The sequence below is a fragment of the Arachis hypogaea genome, chromosome 2, assembly GCF_003086295.3.
Source record: "Arachis hypogaea cultivar Tifrunner chromosome 2, arahy.Tifrunner.gnm2.J5K5, whole genome shotgun sequence".
Classification (NCBI taxonomy): domain Eukaryota; kingdom Viridiplantae; phylum Streptophyta; class Magnoliopsida; order Fabales; family Fabaceae; genus Arachis; species Arachis hypogaea.
Genome location: NC_092037.1, coordinates 1264430 through 1275902, shown reverse-complemented (window position 1 = coordinate 1275902; position 11473 = coordinate 1264430). Strand labels below are relative to the sequence as shown.

Genomic DNA, 11473 nt, shown 5'->3' with positions numbered 1-11473 from the left:
AAACCATTTAATTTTGTAAGTATCTAAATTTGTAAAAACTTTTCTTAAATATATCCATAACAATTTTGAGTTATAAAATGTTATTAATAACATAATCTAATAGATAATTATGAGTAACAAAAATTATAGTTTGGCTAATCACGGGTCTTGTTTAATGTATTGTCTTTACTTAATTTAATTTAAAATTTCAGAATGTATTTTTTTTTATTAGAAGATATTGGTACAATTTTATAATAGGGTAAAGTATTAAATTGATTCCCTAGATTTGAGCGTAATTCTGTTTTGGTTCTTAAGGTTTAAAGTGTTCTATTTGAATCCAAAAAAGTTTTATTTAGCATCAATTTAGTCCCAGTGAGGTCAAAATTAAATAATTAACAAAATGTCCTACATAACAACAGTTCAAGAACAAAATCGATAATTTGGAGAACAAGTACAAGCTCCAGAAGTACAAAATCAACCATTGATGCATCAATACATTTATTTATCATTTTTTTTAGTTTTATAGAAAATATTTTATTTATATTATAAAAAATAATAAATAAATGTATTGATGCATTAATGGTTGATTTTTATGCCTCTAGAGCTTGTACTTGTTTTCTAGATTATCGATTTTGTTCTTGTACTATTGTTATGTATGACATTTTGTTAATTATTTAATTTTGACCTCACTGTGAGATTAAATTGATGCTAAATGAAACTTTTTTGGATTCAAATAGAATACTTTAAACCTTAAAGGCCAAAACAGAATTACGCCCAAATCTAGAGAACCAATTTAATACTTTACCCTTTATAATAATATTTAAAATATATAAATAATTATATCTCTAATATACTTTCTGACGTAGTACCTTTTTTTAATTTGCATCAATTTTATCATAGTTTTTTTTATTTGTCTCAAACTAAAGTTATTTCTTTTGGTAATATGTGTAAAAAAAAGATTTGCTTTAATTTTTGTAAACTATTTAAAATTTATTTTCACATTCAGTAATTGCAAAAACATAATGTAATGTTTAAATTGTAAATGTCTTACTTTGGTTTAAAATGATAAATAATATATATTTTATTTAAATTTAAAAAAGGGACAGATATATTATTTTATTATTTACTAACACCAATAATATAATAATTACATGATAATTAAAAATATTAAATATAAATTAAGAATATATTTTATTATTAGTTTTTGATTTGATTTGTAATTAAATTTGGATAAGAAATTAAATAAATTCATTTCAAAATGAGATTAGATATGAACTAATTCAATTTGAAATATGATAAAATAAAATTTAAAAATTTTTGTTGACATCATACTCTATATATCTTGTTACGATGGGTAACCGGAGATTAATGGGTTGGACAAGTTTAGCTGGCCCAATCGTCTGAACGATGAAACGTCCAAGTGGGTTTGTGCTCCGAGACCCCGTCCGACTTGTGTAAGGGAGAATGGAGGGTGGTACCTGCAAAGACACTCCGATGCCAAAGTCAGCAAAGGGGTAAAAACAGGTCTAGAGAGTATTGGGCTTCTGAGATACCTGAGAAGTATCAGTGTATTTATAGGGGTGAACCCATAACCACCACTGAAGTATTTCCACCTTTTGAGGTGGATAACCGCCCCCTTTATCTTAGGGAGGTTGAGATATGGCTCCTAGAAGTGGGTAGAGAGATTTTAGGGGCAGTTACTCATTTGAATGAGTGATTATCTGCCAGCTAATCTTCGTCCCCGACTTCTTTAGGGTTAGTCGTGGTAAGAACCGACTTCGTAGGGAAGAGGTCGGTATAAGGTAAGGCTAAATCCTTTTGGATTGGACCTTTTGTTGGACCTGGGCCTTATCATTAGGTCAGGATATGAACATATCTATAGCAATAATAAAAGAAAGATAAGTAATTCAGTTCTTTTTATATATTTCTATATGAACATGTAAATATAAATTTTAAAGAAAAATTTTGTGTTAAGGTTGTTACGGTGGGTAACCGGAGATTAATGGGCTGGATGGCGCTGATTGGCCCAAACGTATGAAGGAGGAGATTTCAAGTAGATCTGCAACTCGAGAACCTCCGTCCGACTTGTACGTGTGAAGGAATGGGGGGGTGGTACCTGCAAAGACACTCCGATGCCTAAGTCAGCAAAGGATTAAGCAGGTTTTTGAATGTATTGGAACTTAGAGATATCTGAGGGGTGTCAGTGTATTTATAGTGGTGAACCAATAACCACCGTTGAAGTAGTGCCATATTTTTAGGGTGTTTAACCGTCCCATTATCTTAGGGAGGTTAAGATATGGCTCGTGGAAGTGGTTAGAGAGATTCTAGGGACAGTTACTCATTTGAATGAGTGTTTATCTGCCAGCTAACCTCGTTCCCGACTTCCTTAGAGCAGGTCGTTATGAGTACCGACTTCATAGGATGGAGATTGGTACTGGCGAGGCCCAACCCTTGGGATTAGGTCTTTTGCTTGATCCTATGTCTTTGCTATTGGGCAGGGTATGAACAAAGGTCATTTAAAAAATTCTCTCGATTAAAATTTCATTGGTCAAACTATTAATAGAAAATTTTGGTCTTAGTGTATATATGTATAATGACTTCGTATAATTAAATTAAATGACAAAAAAAATTCTTAATAAATCAAGTCCCTTAGATATTTATATTTGATATAAGTTATAGTTCTTAATTAAGTATGGAGTTGTCCAAATAGTAAGTGACTTGAATTTATTTTTTGAAATTTACTGTATGCAATTATAAATCTCCATTAAGACACATCCATCGCAATTAAGTGCGCAACCTAAATTTAGTTTGAATTAAAAAAGTTTTGAATATCAGATAAACAACCAAAAAAATAAATAAATATACAAAATACATCATTATGAGTTAGTTATTAAATTTGAGATTTTTTAATATAATCTTAAGTGAAATAGAGATTAAAGAGATCAATAATCTAAATATAAATGTCTATTCAAATAAAAGTAAATTCAATATTTATACAAAAGTGTATATTCATTATGTAAATTAAACAATCCGACAAATTAAATATAAACAATTACCTCAAATAAAAGTAAATTCAATATTTATATATAAACAATATAAAATTATCTAGCAAATCAAGAAGATTGAAATTATAGAATAGTTTTATATAATTAATAAACAAGTATGTGATATTTATCATATTCTCATATTTATTTTCAATGAAAATTATACTATGATAAATGATTAGTCTTTATAAAGACGGTATGCTTTTTAAGGATATTCAATCGTAATACAAAAAATAAAAATAAATTTAATAATAAACATATTTTTTATCTTTAAAAGTATCTCTAATATTTTAAAATTATTTCAATTATATTTTAGATGCTAACTTTATATAAATTCCAGTTCTGCCGTGTCCAAACAATAAATTATATTAGTATTGATACATTATTAAATTCTCTAGTAGTATTGTCATTCTCTAAAATTATAAGTAAAATATATTTACAGAGTCAAAAATAAAATTGAATAAAATTTTTGAAATAATATGAAAGTAAATATAAATATTAAAAACAAATAGCATATTTATTCAATTTTGTAATACAATTAATGAACACTTTATTTATTTAAAATATAATTTCATATGCCCTAAATTCTATATTTACAAATTCAATTGTTATAGATATTTTTTACTTCTTATAAAATGTTAAAAAAAATATCTAAACTAAGTTCGTTAAATTTTTTTACCACAACCTAACAAATTAAAAGAATGTAATGATTTTTTTAAAAAATAATCTTCTAATATTTATCTATGTTCATGTTTTTTTTTCTTAAATGCATGACACATAAAGTTATTAATAAGTTTTACATTAAAAATTAAAAAGAGAAAAAAGAATTATACCTTTCTGTGATTATTATTATTTTAAGTTGTATTAACCTAATTTATAATTTTATCTATTTTATCTACTATTTTATTTTGGGTCAAAAATTCATTAAAATTTTAGCTAAGCTGTGACTTCTATTTAATAAAGTAGCGCATGGCTCATTAGTCATTACTCATTAGTCACGCAAGTAGCACAAAAGTGTCTTTCTTTCTCACTCTTATAAAATGGGATACTCGATCAACACATCTCTTTTCCTCCATGCACTTAGAAAAATAGAGTTTACTCTATAAAATTTATCAAAATCTCCATCATCTACATATTTTAATATATATCTCTATGGCTAAAAGTAATGGGAATAGCATGTTTCACTCAAGTACAACGGTACATGTGAACATCTTTCTTTATTATATATAGATATAGATATAGATAAAGATAATTTTAATATATAATATATATAATAAAAAATTAATAATAATATTATTTGATATTATATATTTTTAAATTTTTAATTTAATTTATGTTAAATATATAATTATGATTAAATATTTTAAATTATTTTTATTTATTAAATTTTAATAATTAATAAGAACGGACACGAATACTCACGAAACAAGTTAGGATATAAGAAGCGAGATGACTCTATACAAACTATTGGAGAGTGAAACAGGGCCCTTATCTACCGCATTACCATGCCTATAACATGCATGCATCCGTGCGAATTATTGCCCTAATTCTCATTAAGCATGACGTGGATAAAAGAATCGCAAGTTACGAGAAAACTGAAAAAATAATCCTAATTGAATATACATGTGAGAAATTATTTTTAATATCGAAATAGAGATAGTATTTTGGTTGAATATTAATATTTAAAGTGTATTATAGTATTGTAAAAATTATTCAACACGTCTTTTATGTGATGCAATACGCATTCTATGTGTTGGCCAATATGTTGCCACGTGTTCAACACGCATCTCTTACGTGTTGACCAGAATGTTGCCATATATCCAATACGTCCCCACGTATTACAACACGCGCTCACGTGTTGACTTTTCTTTTACAAAATTCACCTATCTGTAATTACAGTAAATAATCCTATTTTCTAAAAAAATACCAAATTTTTTTTCACACAAAAAAAAATCAGCCTATACATGTGCTCTGATTATTTTTTTATTTCTATATAATGAAGCTCTGATAACTCAAAATTTTGATTTTAATATAAAGATGGATGGGAATGAGGTGGGAAATGAGGATAAGGAGGCGTCTTTGTATGTTCTTAGTTGCGCCTAAGCCCTAAAGCAAGGGACGGAAAATAAGCATGCGTGCATACCCCTAAATTGCTCTGTATTCTTTTTAGATGGCAAGTTATGACTTTCTATTTATAGAATTTATGATAATAATTTAAAAATGGCTGATTCACCAACATAAAGAAAAAAAAATTTGATTACAATAATAAATAATTTTTAAAAAATTCCAAGAATATGATGTTTGAAAAATCTGTCACTTGTAGATTGTAGTTGAAAAGAAATCGATATGTTCTACAAGAAAATTATCCATTTAGCAATATTTTTTTTATTCACAAAATAGGCTATTTATTGTGTTTTCTTTTAAAGTAAAATAGAAAACACTGTTATGACAACACTTCAAAAGTGTTTTCTTAAATTATAAAAGTATCACTTATAAAACATAGTCTTATCTCAATACTAATACATACACTTTTTTTATAGAAAATAACTTTTTTTCAAGAGTCATCTAATATTTGTGTTTTGGGTGCATTTTACAAACGTCTTCTACTATCAAACGCGTCCAAACCTAGTGAAAAATTTATTTTTGTTTTCACGAATACACGTACCCGCGCACAGAAGGATTGTCTTTCATTTTCACACATCATCACTCACCATCGTTACCTTCGTCTCACTCTGTATCCTCTTTGAATCTCTGCATCTAGAATGGAGATGCCCCAAGAGTTTAGGGGTTTTTATTCTTTTGATTTTGGTTGTTTTGAGTTTTTAGGGTTTTGATTTTGATTGTTTTTTATTGTTTTGAATTTTTGGTGTATATGATTTTTGCTCGGCCATCGCAGTTCGTCACTTCCTTCATCCATTCCTTGCAGCATCAGTTGCGTCGTCTTCCCCATTCTCCGTTGGTGTCGTGTCATCTTCTCTCTTTTCCGCCGAAAGTGTCGCGTCGTCTAATCTCGTCTCCGTTGTGAGAGTCGCAACTTGTCGTCTTTTTTTCTGGACTTGTTCATCTTCTCCACCTATGTAATAGTTTCATTATTTGTCTCTGCCAGTGCAATCTTACTTGCCGCTCTATGCTCTAGCTCCCTTCATCTCTGGTAAGCTTCCATTTTTTCTCTTTCCCTGTATTTTGCCTGATTATATGTCGAATGAGTGAAACATTACTTGTAATATGGTGGTTTATTTATTGACTATACTCTTGTATGAATCACTTTGAGAAAATTGATTTCTAATGTTTTGTTTTGTTACTTATTGTTTGATAAGAACATCTTTGGATCAAATATGTGAAAAGCAATGCAGGTTATATTTTGTTTCTAATGTCTTCTTTTGTTTCTTGTGTTTATGTTTTCTTTTTAGTATTTTTTTATGAGCTTTGATTTATTTTTAGTGCCAATAGACTTATATTTTTCAAGTTTTAAAATCTTAGTCACGGTAAAAAATGACATCAGGAAAGATTAAGAAGTACAGTGGAGACAATATTTTCTTCCTTGTTCTTCAAGTCCAAAACAAAAGTTTAGACACGCAAATTAGGTATTGAAGATATATAGAGACCTTGTGGGATTTGTTTATGGTGATTATCAATCACTTTAATTCTATATATGCTCACATGACTTTAATTCCGAAAATTAATCCAATAGAGATTGTACTGGAATTGGATATCAATGTCCTTTGCCTCGATAGATCATAATTGTTAGTTTAACAACAAAATACAAAAAGGACTGCATTCTAAATGTGGTATTTATTTATATAAAATAAAATTACTAATTAAAGACTAGTCTAGTAAAGCATCATGTTCTTTGGTTATGGAATGTGAAAAATACAATAATAATGATTGTATAGAGTTCTATAAATTGGTTTTTGTTAAGAACGCGACATCATTTTCGTAATCTAAATTTAAATATTACACTTATACATTATAAGAAAGAAGGTCTGATGCTACATTTTTTCCTTACTACGCTTCAAAAGCGTTGCTAAAAGGGGTCAATGGCCACACTTTTATGAGGAGACGGTAGATTAGAGATTTGACAGCGCTTTTTCTTATCACACTTCAAAAGCGTGTACAAAATGGTCAATGACTATGCTTTTATGAGGGTGGCAATTGATTAGAAATTTGATCATATTTTTTGTGCCACGCTTCGAAAGCGTGGTCATAGAGAGCAACAGACACGCTTATAAAGCGTGCCAATGAGTAGCCATACAGTGACAATTGTAAAGCGTGCCAATATATAGGGTATGTTTAATATACTGAGAAAAAACACTTCACTATTAACACATACACTTAAAACGTTTTTCATCATTCTTCATCGCGCCTCCAACCTTAACCCCAGAACTTCATCGCGCTTCCAACCCCTGCTTCGGTGCTCCTTACATCGTCGCTCCCTTCGTCTCAAAGCCTCCGTCGTGCTCACTCTCTCACAATCCCTCAAACGTCACTCCTTCCTCCATCGTTGAATCCCATAACGGTCTATTTCTCCTCCTAGATCGCCGATCTCTGTCTTCTCCTGTGTGTGGCTGTGCTGAAACTCCCTAACTCAACTTCTGCCTCTACTTCAGGTGAGTTGGTATTCTCCCTCTACTCTGCATATCTATAGTCTGCCTTTATTCCGCGTCCTTGACTTTAGGTGATTTCTGTTCAGGGATTTTTTTCTCCATCGGATCAGGACTAATCTGATTATAGGAACATGACTAATTTTTGGATATCTTTTGGTGAGATATCTGTGCCTTCAAATTTGATAAATGGTTGTTTATCTTTTTTTTTTATGACAAACTACTTTTTTGTTGTTATCTATATTTATGGTGTCCATATTCTAACTACTTTTTTGTTGTTATTTTTTTTGTGTGCAGATCTTGAACATTAGTTGGTTTCAGAAACGACTCAATGAAAACAACGAGGTCTCTTTTTAGTTTTGAAGAACGAAGAAGGGTGACAAGCTGGCGATGAAAATGGCGATGGCGAACTAAGATAGTACTCCAATAGCACCAAATAGAGAAGGATTTTTTATCTGGTTCTGTGTAGTTTTGGGTGGAAGGTTGGGCATTCTGAATTTAGGAATTTTATTATTCTATTTTTTCATTAGGGTTCACTGTTTTCCTTTTTATTATTGCAATTTGCTTATGATTTTGTATCCTTCTTTGTTAGGGTTTATTGATTTTGCATTTTTCTTCATTATGATTCTACATTTTGCATTTTAGGCATAAAAACAAACAAACGAAAATTCTGTTATGCTAGTTTATGATGTTTACCATTTTCTTAGCAAAACTATATTATGGTTCATTTTCTTTGTTTTATCTAAGATTATGTTGGAGATTGAGATTTGAAGAAATTTCAAATTGTTTTCTAAATTTATGATATCAATTAGAAAAATATAAAAATCATTTACGAATCTTCTCTTGTTTTATCATAGTATTGCTTCCTTCTTCTATTGGAGGTTGTAATTACACAATCAATGTATGAGTTTCAAATTCTGGGAGTTTTCTCCGTAATTGATTCAGCATAATTCATTGTCTATTCTGCAATGAATTGATGTTTAAGGTAAGGTTCAGATTCATCTAGCCTAACAAGCAACTGCTCCTGTTATGTTAGATTCCTAGTCGAAGCTCCCCCATCTGTACAAGTGAGCTAGAACCTTGTTTAGACTATCCAGATCTGCTAATGTTTCAAGTGCCATTGTTTGAGTTATCATCATTGATGCTTTTTTTCTAGAATATCTTGTCAACATGTTTAGCTCATGTGCCACTTACCAAACCTTTTTTAGCTGCTTCCTGGCTCTTTTCAAGTGGCCAGTGATTCAAATTTTACCTTTTGTTGTTTATTGCTTTTTGTTGCAAGAGTTCTTTGCCTAAGTCTGTCCATGGTCTTATCATGTATTGAGTTTTTGGAGTATCTTTAATAAAAATCAGCCAAGAAAACTGATATCCATATCACCTCTATTTCTCTCATGGACGACTTATAATTTGAATATCATTCTACTTATAATCCAAAATCTTTTATAATTGATTCAGGTGCCTCCAATCATGTAACTAGTAATCGAATTAGATGTACCCTTTCTACAATAATTAATTCAAGTGGCTTTAGGCTACAGTCACACAATTTCCTCTAGACCAACATATTATTCTGCATTTTGCAATTTGATGTATATTACTTCATTTTGGTTTTGGTGGTGGTTATATCATTGGATGTGTTCTAATTCTTGTGGACTATAATGGTTTTAACTTTGAAAAAATTTGGTGAAATTTTGCAATTAAGGGCATTCAAAATATCTATGGAAGGTTATGTTCTGCTTCAGTTTGCACCCACAATTGCTTCATTCGCGCTAGTATGATTGGACTAGCAAGCAGGTAAGTTCGCCTATTCTATAATTTGAGGATAATGACATGCTGAGTCTGTTTTACAATATCTATCACTTCGAAATTTGGCACATTCATAACTCAATGTACCTTTCTTTCTTTAGAAACTAAAATAGATTATTTTATTGACTTAGTGAGTTACTCTTGTAGTTTTCAATGTCTGGTCCTGTTTGCTTGATTGTAGGTATTCTCATTATCAATGGGTGAAATGGGAACTGTGATTCTTGGTGCAAGGGAGTCTTGCAAATTCTTCCATGATCGTATAAAAGGCAAAAGGTACTTCTATGCTATACTTTTATGAATTCTAATCATTATAAAATGTGAATTTGTAATTAGATTAACATATTATATATGTCACTAATTACTGTTTGATTTGTCTTGTAATAAAAATTCCATACTATATTTATAGGTTTGGTAATAAAAAAAGACTGAAATTTATATTGTGCAGTGATGAAGGCAAAGTCAAAAAATTTGAAGGCAGAGCCTCTTTTAGATGGTTCTGGCCACTTGTTTAACCTCAGTAACCCTCTTTTCTTTTGTGAACCTTTGTTGTATACTTTAATTTTCTTGCCATGCTGATTCAATCCATTACATATATTGCGGTTTGCAAAGAGCTGATATCATAGATCAATGGAATATTTTGACGGTGACCAGTCTTTGGTGTAGTTATCTAAAGAATATCTTATATGACCATGTTTATGTTGATGCACACAATATAAAATTATAATGAAGTGATATGCAGTTATGTTTTCTCCGATTCCGACTTTGTGAGATTTTCATGAGCTCAGATTGCTAGGACTATTGAATAGTCTGAGCACCAGAAACCTATTTGTGACTATTGAATTTCTATCCAATTTCACATTGATGTAGTATCTCTTCAGATTTTGGTGAAGAAAGTGGCGGGAGTGATGGGGACTATCTAAATACCAAGACAATCTCGGGAAGGGGCAGATAAGCAGCAACTTCCGTGAGGTAAGATATATTTACTTATTTTCCGTTCTTATTATTGGCTGGATTCTTTTGCTGATTAATATTATTTTTAAGATGTAATGAGTAAATTGGCATAGATAAAACATTTTGTAAGATCCAACTTAATGTATTACTGCAAAATATATTTTGATTTATTCTGAAACTTATATTGGATTGTTCCCAATTTTTGGTTGTTTCTGTAGGTCCAACACCAAGCTAAAAAAGATTTTTTCAGAGAACTTGTGTGAAGTATCAAATGATGAACCATTAAAATGCTATTTGTAATATTTTGTAATAACTTGATGTTTTTTAAGTTATTGTCTTATAGTTTTTTTTTCAATTGTTTTTGGAGCAGATTTAAGTATACATGAATGCACATATATATCAGGATTCTTTTTTTCATTTGATATAGAAACAGCCCCCATTTTTAAAGCGTGGCGATAGATTAACTTTAGGCATGATTACAAAGAGTTGGCGATAGATTAACTAATGGCACGCTTTTCAAGCGTGGTTGTGCTTTAAAAGGATGGCTACATGTCCACCAGAGAACATGTTTTAAAAGAGTGGCTATAGAGTTACACATACAGCCACGTTTTTAAACGTGGCAATTGATAAAAGCGTGGTAAAAAATAAAACGTGATGATAAATCGACAAAAGCGAGGGAATAGAGCTATTGCCATACTAACAGATGTAACCTTTTTAAAAGCATGTCGCTAGCTCAAAAAACGTGACGAAAAGCTGTTGTTAGGCTTTTTTCAATTTTTTGCCACGTTTTAAAAACGTAACAAAATTGTGATTTTCTTATAGCGTATGTAACTCAGTTTCATTTTTTTACTTTATTGGTAAAAATTTTCACAAGAGTAAACTTGATATGATTGTTATATTGTATCAAATAATTTTATAATATAGTATCTAAATTTCTATGATCTAAAAATTTAAAGTTTGATTTTTGTTAACTAAAAAAAAAAAAAAAACCTCTTGTTTAATTGTTCTGCCGTGGCCAGTGGCCACTATCGGTCCCTGTAGATCTACCCCTTCATCTTACTATCTTAGGGCCAAATGCGTACACTTGAGTTCTTT

At 30.3% G+C, this 11473-nt stretch overlaps 1 long non-coding RNA gene across 1 annotated transcript; it reads left to right on the top strand.

Annotated features, from left to right (window-relative positions):
• The first annotated feature begins 5590 nt into the window (after positions 1-5590).
• LOC112731214 (uncharacterized) lies at positions 5591-10800 on the top strand. Its single transcript, XR_011869958.1, has 9 exons — positions 5591-6044; positions 6130-6174; positions 7405-7630; positions 7714-7783; positions 7922-8106; positions 9324-9415; positions 9609-9700; positions 10306-10396; positions 10597-10800. It is a non-coding gene; the product is annotated as an uncharacterized lncRNA (long non-coding RNA).
• The last annotated feature ends 673 nt before the right edge of the window (positions 10801-11473 follow it).